The sequence below is a fragment of the Aristolochia californica genome, unplaced genomic scaffold (assembly GCF_029961685.1).
Source record: "Aristolochia californica isolate CCGP_79_NKW_82.1479 unplaced genomic scaffold, dmAriCali1.0.hap1 SCAF_4, whole genome shotgun sequence".
NCBI classification, from domain to species: Eukaryota; Viridiplantae; Streptophyta; class Magnoliopsida; order Piperales; family Aristolochiaceae; genus Aristolochia; species Aristolochia californica.
The window spans coordinates 35,623,191-35,640,068 of NW_027182103.1; the positions used below are offsets into that span (position 1 = coordinate 35,623,191).

At 45.1% G+C, this 16,878-nt stretch overlaps 1 non-coding gene across 1 annotated transcript; it reads left to right on the top strand.

The window, feature by feature from the left end:
- The first annotated feature begins 2,300 nt into the window (after positions 1–2,300).
- On the top strand, positions 2,301–2,407 carry LOC137964319 (small nucleolar RNA R71). The gene has a single exon (XR_011115516.1). It is a non-coding gene; the product is annotated as a small nucleolar RNA R71 (small nucleolar RNA).
- Positions 2,408–16,878: the final 14,471 nt, after the last annotated feature.

Consider the following 16,878-nt stretch of genomic DNA (forward strand, 5'->3'; position numbering starts at 1 on the left):
ATCACATTCCACCACAAATGACTCATCAAAGTTGGGTAGCTGCAAAACTGGGGCAGATGATAAGGCCTCTTTAAACTGCTGAAAGGAATGAGCCGCTGTCTCAGACCAGGTAAAGGCATTTTTGTTGAGGAGGTTGTTGAGTGGAGCTGCAATCTGGCCATAGCTGCGAATAAATTTCTTGTAATACCCAGCTAGGCCCAAAAATCCCTTTAAGGCTGTAATGGATGTGGGAGGAGGCCAATCTGTGACGGCATGTATCTTACTCTGGTCTACTTTCACCCCAACTGCTGAAAGAGCGGTAGGCCCCAGATGGGGATTATGATGACGCATTGGTGGTGGTGAGGGAGGTGGTGGGTGGAATTGATGGTGGTTGGCTGGTGGAGAGTAGGCTGCCGGTGGTTGTGCTCTTGTACCACTATCATCTTGTCGCTGGAGGAGAGCTTGGATGGCGGCATCCATGGATTTTATGGCCTCACGCAGGTAAGAGGTTGTCTGACGCACTTCTTCCAGGGATTGAGCCTAAAGGTCTGTCTTCTACTGATTATCTTCAACTAATTGCCTCAAATCCTCAGGGAAAGAGGAATCCCAAAGGGTGGACCTGTCTGATAGCAAGATGTTAGGTTCTTCCCGAGCCATAGATCGAGTAAACCTTCTTTCCTCTCTTCCCTCCATATTTTTTCTTGACGTTGGAAGATGATTCTTGTTTCTGGAACGTGGAATGATGGAAATTGAATAGAATGATTGAGCTTTGAAGAAAGCTCGACCTGGACCTTAGAGGAAGAATCCGACCTAGACCTCTGAGGGAGAATCCGACCTAGACCTCTGAGGGAGAATTTGACCTGTTTACTCTAATTTTCTCAATACTTGAGTTTTCCTTTCCTTGACGTCCCCCTAAATAGGGTTGAGGATGGAATTACAAAAGAGACCCATAGGTCAAGTGGTTCACGCCATATTACATCTAAACCAAACCAACCCAAAATAAACCAACCCAAACCAAATGAAATTACATTAAAAGTAAATTGACATAATTTAATTCCTATGCCTATGGATAACTTATGATGCTATGGAGTCCATCACATAATGACACATAAAATTGTGGGGCATCCAGGATCTTTAACTTTAGGAGGAGTGTTGTGCTTCAGAATTGAGGTTACATTCTCAGTAAGAAAGACCTATTTGTTAACATGTTGTTTTCTCTTCTGTGTACAAAGGTCTTTCAAAAATTGGGCATAAGCAGGGACTTGCCTAATAGCATCAAGAAGTGGAATGTTAATGTGAACCTTACTAAACAGTTCCAACGTTTCATGCATGCTATCTCCTTTCCTAGGTGGGCCCGATAACCTCTGCGGATAAGGAGCTGGTGGGACTTGGTTAGGGATCTGCCTGGTTGTTGGTGGAGAACTTGGAGGTTCTTCACTCAATGATGTGTCCCCATTGTCATCCTTTGACTACTTAGACTTAGTGGTCCCTACCTCATTGCTCAACTCACGACCACTCCTAAGGGTGGTTATATGGCTTTGGCTTGCTCGTGGTGGGGATTGGAACTCGACCCACTCGCATGTGTGCTTTTGGGGTTTGGAATGGTTTGACTCGGGAGTCTATTTTGTGCCTGTTCACACATGTGGTTGGCCAACTGACTCACTTGTATTTCAAGTTTAGCAATGGAGGACTGTGTATTCTGCATGAATAATTGAAGTGTATCCTCAAGTGAAGGTTTTTGTGGAATCAATGGCTTTTGAGTGAAGTGTGGGCGCGGAGCTTGGGGTTGAGTAAACCCTGAAGGACCCCCAACTTGTGGGCCCTTGGACCATGAGAAATTTGGGTGCCTAGCCTAACCTGGATTATATATTTCCAAAAAAGGATCGTTCCGGTTTGGTCTATAAAAATTCTGGACTGCATTCAAGTCCTCAATGATCTTCGGGAAGGATAAACTAGATGGACACATTTGTGTTGGATGAGATGAACTAGAGCATATGGCACTGACAGTAGATGGGTTAGGAGTAGGTGAATTCTTGGACACCATAAGGGCATTAATTTTTCTAGTCAACCCCTCAATCTTGGCCATGAGCATGGGTGTTTCACTAACCTCGTAGAGACCCCCTCTTTTGGCTTCGTGGGATCTCCTATCAACATTAAATGACGAACCCCATTGCTGAGATTGATCACTCAACATTTCAAAGAAGTCCCACGCCTCACTAGCACTCTTACCCATCAAACTCCCTCCACTCGTTGCATCTACCATGGATCTATCCTCGGGTGTAAGACCTTGATAAAAGTATTGCACTAAATGCCAATTCTCAAACCCATGATGCGGACACCTACGGATCAAATCCTTCCATTTCTCCCATGCCTCATAAAAGTGTTTACCCTCCTACTGCATAAAGTTGGAGATTTCTCTCCTGAGGGTAGTTCTCTGAATGGGAAAGTACTTGGACTAAGATTTCATGACTAATGTGTCCCATGAAGTAATGCTGCCCACCTCTAAGGAATTAAGCCAAGACTTGGCCTTATCCTTAAGTGAAAATGGAAAAAAGTCTTAAACGGATCAAGTCATTTGAGTAATTCTAGAATTTGAAAGTCGCACAGATATCAAAGAATTCCTTGATGTGGTAATAAGGGTCCTCCTTCTCCAACCCATAGAATGTAGGGAGGAGTTGGATCACACCCAGTTTCAACTCATAACTGGCAGCAGTAGTGGGTGGCAATATAATGCAAGAAGGTGATGTGAAGTTGGATGGGATAGAATAATCCCTCAGGGCTCTATGGTCACCTGCTAGAGGTAACTGTAATGGTTCACCCTGATTGGCCATGGTAGCTCCTAACTTGACTTCTGGGGTTTTCCTACAAATAAGTTCTACCTCTTCAACAAAGGGAGCTAATGGTTCACCTAGGGAGCGGCGCCAGTGCATAAAAACACAAAAAGAAACAAAACTAACTATCAAATTATGCTAACAAACTAACTACTGAAAATACAAACTAACTAGAAGAAAGAAAAATAACTCCACACAAAATCATCAAGGTAAAACAAAGACATAAAATTATGAAAGCAAAAAAATAAATCTAACCTAAGACCATGGAGAACAAAGAAATACACTTAATAAGTGCCTCCCCGTCAACGGCGCCAAAAACTTGATGTGAAATTTAATTACAACAGATTTTATAGCTCACAAGCGTACGAATTGTTCATGTAATCTAGCGGGAAGCGAGTGTCATATCCATAGGGATGACTGAATTTTGTGCATTCTTCAGTCAACTAGCCTAACCAAATATGATGAATTAATCTGAACTAAACATTGATTATATCCTAAATTATCAAGCAATGATCTAATTAACTACTTGCACAACAGAAAACGTCAACTCTGGATTTTATCGTGATTCGTGCCCCTCTCGAGTGGCACGTAACCACGAATCCGGATTCTCAATCCTTGCGTCTAGCCCCTCTCGAGCACCTAGATTTAAGGACAAAGATCATATTATAATACCAGAATCCAACGTAAATTATAATCTTGCTCTAACTAGCTAATTACTCAAAAAATTTGGAAAACAAATATTTGATAAACATCAATTCTCAAATCAAATTTAATAAGCATTTAAAACCTAAGTTCAAACTATAGGAAACTAATTAAATTACAAAATGATGGATTACTCCCCTTCTTCTTCCTCTCGCTCATGCAGCAATTCAGTTCTCATGGTTGCTACAATTTCTAGAAATTAAGGGCTTCGGGTTGCAAGAGTGAGCAGCCAGAAGTGGAGACGACAGCGACGAAGAGGAATCAAAATCCCACGAGGGAGGTGGTGCGGCGGAAGACGGAATGGAAGTGAAATCCTCTGATCGGCTCTCTCGAGTCTCGTTTGGAGTCGGACTAGGCTCGGGAAGTGGTTGGAAATGCATAATCAATGCCGGAGGACGGTCATAATGCGGAATCGGTGCCGGAGGAGCCTTCTCGGGTCACCTCTTGGCCTGGTGAGCAGAAAATGGTAGTGTCGAACTCGCCATGATGGAGACTCTCGAGCTCTCCTCGGGTCTGTTCTCGGTTGTTGGATGATAGTGGACGACGGTGGTGCGCGGCGAACGATGGCTCGAGGGAGCCCTCTCGGGTCTCTCTTCTTTCGGTTGGCGGCCGACTTGAGACTCTCTCCAGCTCTCCTTTTTCCCCCCTCCTCTTTCAAATCGATTTTGCCCTAAAAATACCTCTCCCTTTCACTAGTGACATTTCTTTAAATATCTCCTTCTCCACACAAAATTCTCATGAAATTCCATAATTGAATTCATATAAATCATTTCAGAAAGAAATAAACCCTAAAAGCAATGAAATATAATTCAGGAGAGAAAAGTATGCAATATAAGCAGTGATTAATGCCAAATTCAATAAATGCACGTTTCATTTGAAAACCGATAAATAACCACCTATAACATAATTATAAGGGCTATTCTATTATAATTAACCTAGTTCTCATGTCAGAATCTGGCATCTATCACACCCCCCCCCCCCCCCAGCTATTTCCCCCGCTCCCCCCACTCCCCTGCGTCCAACCCCCACTTCCATTCCTCCTACACAGTATCCACCCCCCACACCACCTCCCCAATTCATCAAACGCCTCTCTAAAGCTGAACAGGAACAATGGCGATCTCAAGACCTCTGTTTCAATTGTGATGAGATGTATCATGCTGGCCATCAGTGCAAAAGGCTATTTTATCTTGACGGGGGCGATCCTAAAGAGGGTGACATTTCAGAACCTGAAGAGGAGCCCGCAGTGGAGGAGCCTGCCCTTTACCTCCACACCATGACCAACTTGCATAGCACCAACACCATGCAAGTCCACGCCCACATCCCAAATCTCATGGCAGTTGCCTTGGTTGATTAGGGCAGCACCCATAACTTTCTCAACCAGACTGCAACACAACAATTGGGCTTACCAGTGCAACACAACTCTGGCCTCTCGGTTTTAGTGGCAAATTGGGAGAAGCTTACCAGTATTGGAGTATGTTCAGCAGTCCGGTTTGATATTGAAGGCCATCCCTTTGTCACAGATTTCTTGGTCATTCCTCTTGCAAGGTTTGACTTAGTTTTGGGTATCAAGTGGCTTCAACAACTGGGTCCGATTTTATGGGATTTCACATCCTTAACGATGACCTTCACTTCTGGAGAGCAAGACGTAATTCTTCATGGCACTCATGCCCCATCCCTCTGACAGCACTTACAGTTAGCCACCTCGGACTGCAGTACCTTACAGTCCCTCATTACCGAGTTTGGGGACTTATTTATGGAGCCTCAGTCACTTCCTCTCATCAGGACCTGTGACCATCATATACGTCTCAAATTGGGTACAGAGCCTATCGTTTTCCGGCCATACCATGCTACGGTCCCGAGTCATGGATCGAGTAACACGGCGTGGGATTTGTGAATCCAGCACTCAGAATTTACTCACTTCACGTCAAGGGTCTGTGTATGAGTATTTCTCCTTAACCAATGCTTGGCCAGGAGAAAAGATCCTCTTTTGAGGGTCCTACCGAGTTGTTGTGCTAGGTAGAAGACCCCACAACAATGCTGACCTTGCTAGAGCAAGGTTCTCTCTTTCTTGGTCACGGCAAAGAGGGTTTGGCCCTCTTTGTTGCTGCTCTAGCTAAGAATGCAATCCTTCTTTCTTAAATAACTTGAAACAAGAGTTTGGGATAGATTAATACCTCTTCTTTGATGCTATGATCAGCTCCCACGTTGCACCAGGAATTGCTCAAGATTTGAGGATAAAAATCCTCACTTTGCTGCTTGGTAAGGGAGGAATTGGGCCTCTCTTGTTGTTGCTTCCAAGAAGGAGGATAGACCTCCTCTTTGGGCTCGGAAAAGGGGCAGGAAGCTCCTTTTCTTAATAGGGATGATGGTGGATGAATTTGGGTGAAGATGGATGGCAATGGAGGGTGAATGATAGGTTGGATTTTTGGAGTAAACCCTAAACTCGGGATCAAGAGGTGATCCCAACCTATTTAGACTAGGTTATTCTAAAATCTCAAAGCTTACCTATTTCATTCATACCTATCCCTTAAATAGGGATTTTTAGGGTTAGGGTTACAATAATTCCCCATAATGCCCTTACATAAAAAGTAATCAGAAATAACTCCTACTTAAAACAATATAAGAAATAAATCCTACTTAAAACAATATTAGAAATAAATCCTACTCAAAGAAATATAAGAATTAAATCCTATTGAGTGAGTTGTTGTTGTCTTCTTCGTTGTGTGACTCGGTGTGCTATTGAGTCCACAACATCTGCCTCCCCATGGAGAAAGAGCTTGTCCTCAAGCTCAAAAGCTGGGTAGACTTGTTTGAAGATGTCCATACGTTCCCATGTTGCAACATCAGGGTCAGTGTCCGTCCACTGAACGAGAATCTCCCAATGATCATTGGTCAGCCTTGCACGTAACACCGCAGCTGGGTTAAGAATAACCTCGCCATGATCAACTGGTGGTAGGAATGGAGTGGATGTAGGCTGTGCTCCGGAATGCAGCTTCAAAAGAGAAACATGAAACACATCGTGAATTTTGGCGGTGTCCGGTAATTTGAGTTGATAGGCAACTGGTCCCACGCGTCGAAGAATGGGAAACGGCCCAAAAAATCGGGGTGAGAGCTTATGATGTGGAGGTCCCGCTAGAGACTGCTGACGGTAGGGCTGGAGCCGTAGCCACACATACTTTCCAACCTCAAAAGAGACCTCACGGTGGCCTCTATCGTATACATCCTTCATCTGAGCTTGGGCACGTCGTAGCCGTTCTATGATATTCTGTAGCAGTAGATCCCTGTCTATGAGTGCCTGATCAATCGTGTCCACGCGGGTGGACCCTGGGTTGTACGAGAGGAGGCGAGGTGGATCCCGGCCACATATAACCCGAAAAGGAGTGGATTGCAATGCAGAGTGGAACGAAGTGTTGTAACAATATTCGGCCCACGGAAGCCATTGAACCCATTGTCGCAGACGATCCCCCACCAAGCATCGTAGATACATCTTGATGGTGCGGTTCACCACCTCAGTCTGCCCGTCTGTCTGTGGATGATAGGCGGAGGAGAACTTCAATTTTGTCCCACTCAAGCGAAACAGTTCCCGCCAAAAGGTGCTCGTGAAAACTGCATCTCTGTCACTCACAATGGATTCTGGAATGCCATGTAAGTGGACTATCTGCTCCAGGAAAGTCTGAGCAACCCGTGTTGCTGTATACGGATGAGCCATTGGTATAAAATGCCCGTACTTGGAGAATCGATCAACCACTACGAAAAGTACGGATTTGCCGGCTGACAGGGGTAGGCCTTCCACAAAATCCATTGAAATGTCGGCCCAAACCTGCGTTGGAAGGGCCAGAGGCTGGAGAAGACCGACTGGACTCAAGTGCTCGGCTTTGTTGCGCTGGCATACCTGACAGTCGCCAACATAAGTCGCAATAGAGGCTTTCATGGCTTGCCAGTAAAAATCAGCTCGAATTCTGTGCAAGGTCTTCTGGATCCCCTCGTGTGTACTGTCGTGGTAGGCCGAGAGAATAACTGGAATCAACTCAGACTCAGGTGGAAGGAAAATCCGATGCTTATAATAAATAAGTGAATCCTGGATGGACCACTTCACATTCATTGTCCCTTCTGAGATCTGCTGATGCAGTTCCTGCAGTGTAGGGTTAGTAGCATGTGCTTCTCGCACCAAGTCCATAATGAGAAATCTCGGCTGGCTGATAGAATAGACCGACTGCTGATCTTCAAAACATCGTGACAAGGCATCTGCCGCCTTATTTAATCTCCCTGCACGATACTCCACTGAGAAGTCAAACCCCAACAACTTACTGATCCAGTGTTGTTGTGGCGACGTCGTCAAACGCGGTTCTAGTAAGAATTTAAGGTTGTAGTGATCCGTGCGTATGAGAAAAGCCCGGCCCCAGAGTTAAGGCCTCCAATGTTGGACCGCTTTGGCCAACCCAATCAATTCGTGCTCATAGGCTGCCAGTTTGTGATGGCGGACTGCCAACTGTCTGCTAAAATAAGCAATAGGATGGCCCAACTGCTGTAAAACGGCCCCCATGCCCACGCCCGAAGCGTCGCACTCTACCACGAATAATTCGTCGAAGTTGGGAAGTTGTAATACTGGCGCGGATCCGAGGGCAGCTTTGAGTGCCACAAATGACGTGGTGGCCCCTTCATTCCAAATAAAGAAATTTTTCTTGAGTAAACTCGTCAATGGTGCTGCCACTGGCCCATAGTTCTGAATAAATTTACGGTAGTAGCCCGCAAGACCCAGAAAACCCCGTAATGCAGAACACGACTGTGGTTGCGGCCACTCGTGAATAGCTCGGATCTTCTCGAGATCCACCGTAACCCCCTCATGTGAGATAATGTGTCCCAGATATCCCACGTGTGAAGCCGCAAAAGAACACTTGGATTGTTTCAAATAGAGTTGATGTGCTCTTAACAAGTCGAAAACAATCCTCAAGTGTGCCAAGTGCTCCTCAACCAACTTGCTATATATCAAAATATCATCGAAAAATACAAGAACAAATTTTCGAAGATAGGGGCTAAATACCTCATTCATCAAAGCTTGAAAAGTGGAGGGTGCATTGGATAACCCGAACGGCATGACGACGAACTCAAAGTGGCCATGGTGCGTGTGGAACGCCGTCTTCTCGATATCAGAGGGGTGCATCCGGACCTGATGGTATCCCGAACGGAGGTCGAGTTTAGTGAATAACCACGACCCATGTAACTCATCCAGAAGCTCATCCACTACCGGAATCGGGAACTTGTCTTTTACTGTCTGCACGTTCAACTCCCAATAATCCACGCAGAACCTCCATGTCCCATCATGTTTCTTCACAAGTAAGACGGGTGAAGAGAACGGGGAGCGGCTGGGACGAATAAGACCTTGTTTCAACATCTCATGGCACTGACGCTCTATCTCATCCTTCTGAAGGTGTGGGTAACGGTATGGTCACACGACCACTACCTCAGAACCTGGTTTCAGACAGATCCTGTGGTCACAGTGCCTCATGGGAGGCAACCCCGAAGGCTCCTGGAAGAGGTCATAGAACTCCTCAACCAGACCATCACTAGTACTGTCAGGCTGATCCTGTGTCTGCAAAGTGTGTATGCGGTGGGCCCTGTCCACCTGACAGCCCTGTAAGAGCACCCGACTTCCAGCCAAATCAAAGCTCATGGTTAAAGCCGAAAAGTCCCACAGAATGGGCCCCAATGTTTGTAACCATTTAATGCCTAAAAACATATCAAATCCCGCTAGGGGAATAACAACAAATTCCGCATTAAATGAAGTAAATCCAATGGAAAAAGTTACCGCCTTACTAATCCCATAGCTAGGGACCTTCTCGCCATTGGCCACTGAGACGGTGGCTGTCGGATGAGTGTGTATCTGGAGCTGGAGATGCTGTGCGGCTGTCAAACTCAGAAAATTGTGTGTACTCCCCGAGTCGACTAGTCCCACCAGTTCTCGGTCAATGACATGAGCTCGGACTTGCATTGTAGTAGGCGATTTCTGCCCAGTAATAGCATGCAAGGATATCTCTGGTGGTTCCTCCTCGATAATATCCTCTGGTTCCTCTGGATCCTCTAAATCATCCATCTCGAGCCAAAATAATCGTTTACATTGGTGTCCGACCCGATACTGCTCATCGTAGTTATAACAGAGATTTTTGGACCGCCTTTCTGCCATCTCCGCACTCGTCAATTTTTTTATAAAGCTCGGTAGGGAATTACCAGGGCGGGGATCGGCTACCCGAGTCGTAGTCGAAGTGTGTCTGGATGGTGCTGCTGTAGATGTTCCCTGAGATGAATTATAGCGGCGCCCTTGCCATGTGGAGGAAATGTTCCTCTCACTCGACCAACCCGACTTACGTTGCTGCAACTGTTGTCGTTGTTCCATTGCTCGGGCCATATTCATGGCATGAGCTAGATCCGTGGGCATAAGGAGTTCTACCTCTAGCCGTAAATACTCATTGAGACCTGCTGTGAATAAGGAGACCTGCTGGTCAACCAATACCCTCTCTCCAGCACGAGCCAACTTTTCCTGGAAGAGTTTTTGATAGTGTTCCACCGAACCCGTTTGTCTCAATAGGACTAACTCTCCCAAGGGGTTGCTGTTGGCGGGAGGCCCAAATCTAACTGTGCATAGATTTTTAAATTCTCCCCAAGTCATTCCCGGTCTCTCTTTCTCTACTTGAGTCACCCATAACATGGCTTCATCTGTCATATGGAAAGAGGCTAGTTGCACCTTATCCCATTCAGTAGTCCCTTGGTTCAAAAAAAAATTTTCACATCTATGCAACCAAATTACGGGATCCATAGAACCATTGAAAGAGGGAAACTCTAACTTGGTGTACCTTGGGATTGTGCCTCCATGCTGAGGTGCTTGGACAGCAGTGCGCCCAGGCCACTGCTCCCCTCTTCTGTGATATGGTTGAGTAACCTCTCTCACCTCTGGACTCTGATGTCTCTCTGCCCTCAACTCCTGTAGCATGCTAATGATTTGGCTCATCTCTTCTTCCAAACCACAAACCTTTCCCAACACTGGTTGTGCTGTTTCAAGGCTACCTTCTATCTTTTGTATCCTGATTTGGATTTCTTCATTGCTGATATTATCCCCCATGTTACCCTGCTCTGATACCAAGTTGTTACGGTCCCGAGTCATGGATCGAGTAACACGGCGTGGGATTTGTGAATCCAGCACTCAGAATTTACTTACTTCACGTCAAGGGTCTGTGTATGAGTATTTCTCCTTAACCAATGCTTGGCCAGGAGAAAAGATCCTCTTTTGAGGGTCCTACCGAGTTGTTGTGCTAGGTAGAAGACCCCACAACAATGCTGACCTTGCTAGAGCAAGGTTTTCTCTTTCTTGGTCACGGCAAAGAGGGTTTGGCCCTCTTTGTTGCTGCTCTAGCTAAGAATGCAATCCTTCTTTCTTAAATAACTTGAAACAAGAGTTTGGGATAGATTAATACCTCTTCTTTGATGCTATGATCAGCTCCCACGTTGCACCAGGAATTGCTCAAGATATGAGGATAAAAATCCTCACTTTGCTGCTTGGTAAGGGAGGAATTGGGCCTCTCTTGTTGCTGCTGCCAAGAAGGAGGATAGACCTCCTCTTTGGGCTCGGAAAAGGGGCAGGAAGCTCCTTTTCTTAATAGGGATGATGGTGGATGAATTTGGGTGAAGATGGATGGCAATGGAGGGTGAATGATAGGTTGGATTTTTGGAGTAAACCCTAAACTCGGGATCAAGAGGTGATCCCAACCTATTTAGACTAGGTTATTCTAAAATCTCAAAGCTTACCTATTTCATTCATACCTATCCCTTAAATAGGGAGTTTTAGGGTTAGGGTTACAATAATTCCCCATAATGCCCTTACATAAAAAGTAATCAGAAATAACTCCTACTTAAAACAATATAAAAAATAAATCCTACTTAAAACAATATTAGAAATAAATCCTACTCAAAGAAATATAAGAATTAAATCCTATTGAGTGAGTTGTTGTTGTCTTCTTCGTTGTGTGACTCGGTGTGCTATTGAGTCCACAACATACCACTATCCGCACTTACAGAAGGACGAAATTGAGAGGCAATGCCAGCAAATACTAGAACACGGCCATATTCAATCCAGCAGGTCCCCTTTTGATTCTCCGGTGCTTTTAGTGTGCAAGAAAGATCAAACTTGGTGCTTTTGTGTCGACCACAGAGAGTTGAATGGACACACTGTCAAGGACAAATTTCCAATCCCTGTGGTGGATGAGCTGTTGGACGAGCTCCATGGTGCCAGCTTATTTACCAAACTGGATTTGCATTCCGGGAACCATTAGATCCGAGTCTACCCAGCCGACGTGGAGAAGATGGCATTCTATACTCACCATGGCCACTTCGAGTTTCTGGTCATGCCATTTGGGCTCTCCAATGCCCCCTCCACCTTCCAAGCCCTCATGAACGAGGTATTTTGGCCCCTTTTATGGAAATATGTCCTTGTTTTCTTTGACGATATTTTGATCTACAATGCCACTTGGGAGAGCCACATGCAGCACTTGCGCACTGTGTTTCAACTCTTACGTGCACACCATCTCTTTCTCAAGCACTCTAAATGCTCGTTTGATGCTCCAGAGGTAGCTTATTTGGGCCATGTTATTTTTGCCGCCGGCATCAAGGTGGATAGTTCGAAGATCCAAGCCATTGTGGACTGGCCTACTCCACATTCAGCAACAGCGTTAAAAGGGTTCTTGGGTTTATCTAGGTACTACCGCAAGTTCATCCATGACTACGGTCATCTAGCAACACCCCTGATGTGTTTATTAAAACACAATGCCTTCGCATGGTCTTAGGCAGCATGTTAAGATCCTCACGAGCCATGGATCTTGTCACCCTCCTCTCTTCTCTTCCTTCCATTACCTTGCTTGACGTTGAGATGGAATGAAGGGTTGAAGGGAATTGAATTTCGGAAAAGAGAATTGGGGGAAAAACGGAAGAGAGCTTGAAGGAGCTCTTGACCTGTTTATCTAAATTACGTTAACTAAAGTGAACTCAATTGATAATCTTCATTACCCTAGCCGTCCCCTTAAATAGGGTGGAGGATGTCCAAAACCCTAAAGACCTCTTGGGTCAATGGTTCAAACCAATAAATGCTAAACCAACCCAAACCAAGAAACAATTACATGGAAATTTAAAAACACATTCATTAATTCCTACGCCTATTGGTAACTCGTGATGCTATAGAGTCCATAACATCAGCCCCCTCCTGGAGAAAGAGCTTGTCCTCAAGCTCGAAGGAAGGATATAAAAGTCGAAATGCTGATAACGGCTCCCATGTGGTGTCACTGGGATTGGCATCTGCCCACTGGACTAGAATTTCCCAATCCCCTTGAATGTGGCGTGCTTGTATTACCTGAGCCGGAATAGAAAGGACTCTGACCTCATGTAGTGGCGGCAGTGGAGTGTGCAGTAGGGGCAAGTCACCCTGGAAGGGCTTCAATTGGGAGACATGAAATACATTGTGGATCTTTGCTTCCGGGGCCCAATTTGGTCCAATATCGGAAATGGACCATAATATTTTGGAGACAGCTTATGGCGCTTGGCTGCAGTTAGGGACAGCTGCTGGTAGTGTTGAAGCTTTAACCACACATAGTCTCCAGGGCAATAAGATGCCTCCCGGTGCTTCTTATCATAAAAGCGTTTCATAGAGTGTTGGGCCGCCTGCAGATGTGTACGTACCTCAGTGAGCATAGCGTCTCGTTCAGCTAATGCTTGGTCCAAAGTGACGACTTTAGATGCCCCCGGTTCATATGATAACAACCGAGGTGGATCTCTGCCATAAACTACCCTGAAAGGAGTAGTACCCAGTGTTGTATGGTAAGACGTGTTATAGCAAAATTCTGCCCATGAAAGCCATTTCACCCATCTTCTAGGTGCGTCTCCCATAAAACAACGAAGATACATTTCAATCGTGCGATTAACAACCTCTGTTTGGCCGTCCGTTTGTGGATGATAGGCAGACGAAAATGCCAATTGGGTGCCCTATAATTTGAATAATTTCTTCCAAAAGAGACTGGTAAAAATGGCATCCCTGTCACTGATAATGGATGAGGGAATTCCATGTAATCCGACGATGTTGTCCATAAATAATTGAGCGACCTGAGCAGCAGTATATGGATGCGCCAAAGCAAGGAAGTGCCCATATTTTGAAAACCGATCAACGACGACGAATATCACCGATTTACCTGATGAAATGGGGAGACCAGCAATGAAGTCCATGGAAATATCAAACCAGATTTGAGATGGTAGTTGCAGAGGTTGCAGTAGGCCGGCTGGACTTAAAGATTCGGCCTTGTTTCTTTGACAAATCTGACAAGCAGCTACATAATCAGCAATTGTGCTCTTCATGCCCTTCCAGTAAAAGTCCCGACTGATTCGGAAATATGTTTTCTGTCGACCCTCATGTGTGCTATCATGGATAGAGGATAGGATGGTGTGAAGAAGTGGGGATGTATTATGCAAAAAGATCCTGTTTTTGTAGAGAATGAGACGATCCTGAATCGTCCAACGAGGAGCAGTTGTCCCCAGTTGAATATCCTAATATAATGACATGAGATCCGGATATTGATTTGCTTCCTCACAAATAGAATCTAATAGCAGTGCACGTGGGTGACTGATAGCATAAATTTGAGTGGCAAAAATATCCAGACGTGATAAGGCATCAGCCCCCAAATTCGAACTACCTGGCTTATAATGAACCGTAAAATCGAAGCCCATGAGTTTAGTTAACCAATGCTGCTGTGGGGATGTGGTGAGGCGCTGTTCAAGAAGATACTTGAGGCTGCAATGATCTGTACGAATGAGAAATGGTCTTCCCCAAAGATAAGGTCGCCAATGTTGGACAACCTTGGCTAACCCAATCAATTCCCTCTCATAAGCAGCTAACTTATGGTGGTGTTGTCCCAACTGACGGCTGAAATAAGCAATGGGGTGTCCCAATTGTTGTAACACGGCCCCTATACCTCCCCTGAAGGCATCACATTCCACCACAAATTCTGCCTCAAAATCTGGTAATTGTAGGACTGGCACTGAGGCTAAGGCCTCCTTTAACAGGTTAAAGGCCTGTTCTGCTGAAGAAGACCAGTGGAAGGCATTTTTTTTTAGCAGGTTGTTGAGTGGTGCTGCTATCTGGCCATAAGATTGGATAAATTTTCTATAATATCCCGCTAAGCCCAAAAATCCCTTTAATGCTGTGGTGGAGGTCGGAACCGGCCAATCTGTAACTGCCTGTATCTTGCTCTGGTCAACTTTCACGCCCACAGCTGATATGACGTGGCCCAAATATGCCACCTCAGATGTACCCATAGAACATTTCGATTTATTCAAAACCAAATGATGAGAGCGTAGAATGGTAAATACCTGGTGGAGGTGGTGGAGATGTTCTTCCCAATTTTTGTTGTAGACCAGAATGTCATCAAAAAAGACTAACACATAGTGGCACAGAAGTGATGAAAAAACCTCATTCATGAGGGCCAGAAAGGTGGATGGTGCATTGGAGAGACCGAAGGGCATGACGAGGAACTTGAAATGACCGTGATGTGTGTGGAAGGCAGTCTTCTCCAAATCTGCCTGGTGAACTCGTATTTGATGATAGCCCGATTTCAAATCTAATTTGGTAAAAATTGTAGCACCATGTAACTCATCCAGCAACTCGTCCACGACTGGAATGGGGAACTTGTCCTTAACTGTGTGCAAGTTGAGTTGCCTATAGTCGACACAAAATCTCCAAGATTTATCTTTTTTACGTACCAGTAACACTAGTGAGGAGAAATGAGATCGACTGGGCTGGATCACACCTTGAGCGAGCATATGCATGCACTGGCGTTCTATTTCATCTTTCTGGATATGCGGGTAACGGTAAGGCCGCACCACTACTGGATCAATTCCCAACTTTAAACGAATGCGGTGATTGCAATGACGCACTGGTGGTAGACTTGTAGGGTCATTAAATAAATCCACAAATGTTGTAAGTAAATGAGCTAACTGATCATCACCCATGTGTTGAATATGCAAAGTGTGAAGTGCGTTAGGGACCTGTGCCACAATGCCTTGTAATGTAAGCTAGCCCTGTGGTGCTGAAAATGTCATAGTCCGAGCCTGAAAGTCCCATAATATCGGTCCTAATAACTGGAGCCATTTGACCCCGAGCACCAAATCAAATCCAGCCAATGGAATGACTAGTAAATCTGCCTGAAAGGAATGCCCCTCAATGGTGAAAGGGGTGTTAGCACATAACCCCACGCTAGCAATTTTGGCCCCATTGGCCACTGAAACTGAGAGCCCCCTTTGTTGTTGAATTGCAATCCCAATTGTTGCGCGACTGGTTCACTGATAAAATTATGTGTGCTGCCCGAATCAACTAAAGCAAGTAGCATGAGATGATGTAACCTGGCCTTTACCTGCATGGTATTAGAACTACGCAGGTCATGCATGGCATGGAGGGAGAGCTCTGCTTCCTGTTGTATCTCTTCAACAATTTCATTTTCAAGAATCTCTTCTGAATCTTCGTCCAACAATTCAATACTGAATAAACGTTTACAGGTATGTCCGGGCAGGAATTGTTCGTCACAATTAAAACATAGGCCCTTTGCCTTTCGAGCGTCCATTTCCTGTCTAGTCAAAAATTTACGTGGCATAGAGTGTGCAGGCACACTAGTAGCCTGATCTGCTCGGTTAGGGGTAGAGGACCCAAAACGTGGACCAGATGCAGTACACTGTATTTTGTTTTGCCAAAATGGTTTTCTTTGTAAAGACTCTTTTAGAACTCTCTGTTTGTGCTCCACAGCCCTGGCATAATTCATTGTTGAGTCCAAATTTGTCGGACCCAATAATTCCACTTCCAATCTGACTGCCTCTGTCAATCCAGCATTAAAAATCTGAACATGTAGGTGAGGAGGAACAAATTCACTAGCTCTGGCCAACCTTTCTTGGAACGTTTTTTGGTAAACTTCTAAGGTGCTGGTCTGTTTGTAGTTGATCAATTCCCCCCACTGGGTTGCTGCTAGCTGGAGGTCCAAACCTCAACTGGCAAGCATGTTTAAAGTGTAGCCAATCCTGAATGGAATGGACATTTCGGTAGTGATGAAACCACATGAGCGCTTCATCGAGCATGTGGTAGGCGGCCAAAGTAACCTTGTCCATTTCCACCATTTGTTGATGATAAAAGAATTGTTCACATTTCATGAACCACAGTAAAGGATCTTTAGAGCCATCATATGTAGGAAAGTTAAGTTTAAAGTACCTGGGAACCGTTGATGGTGCTTGTGCATGAGTGGTCATTGAACCCATTGGTTGGCACAGGGGTGGATTTGGTGGTGGCGTGAATTGT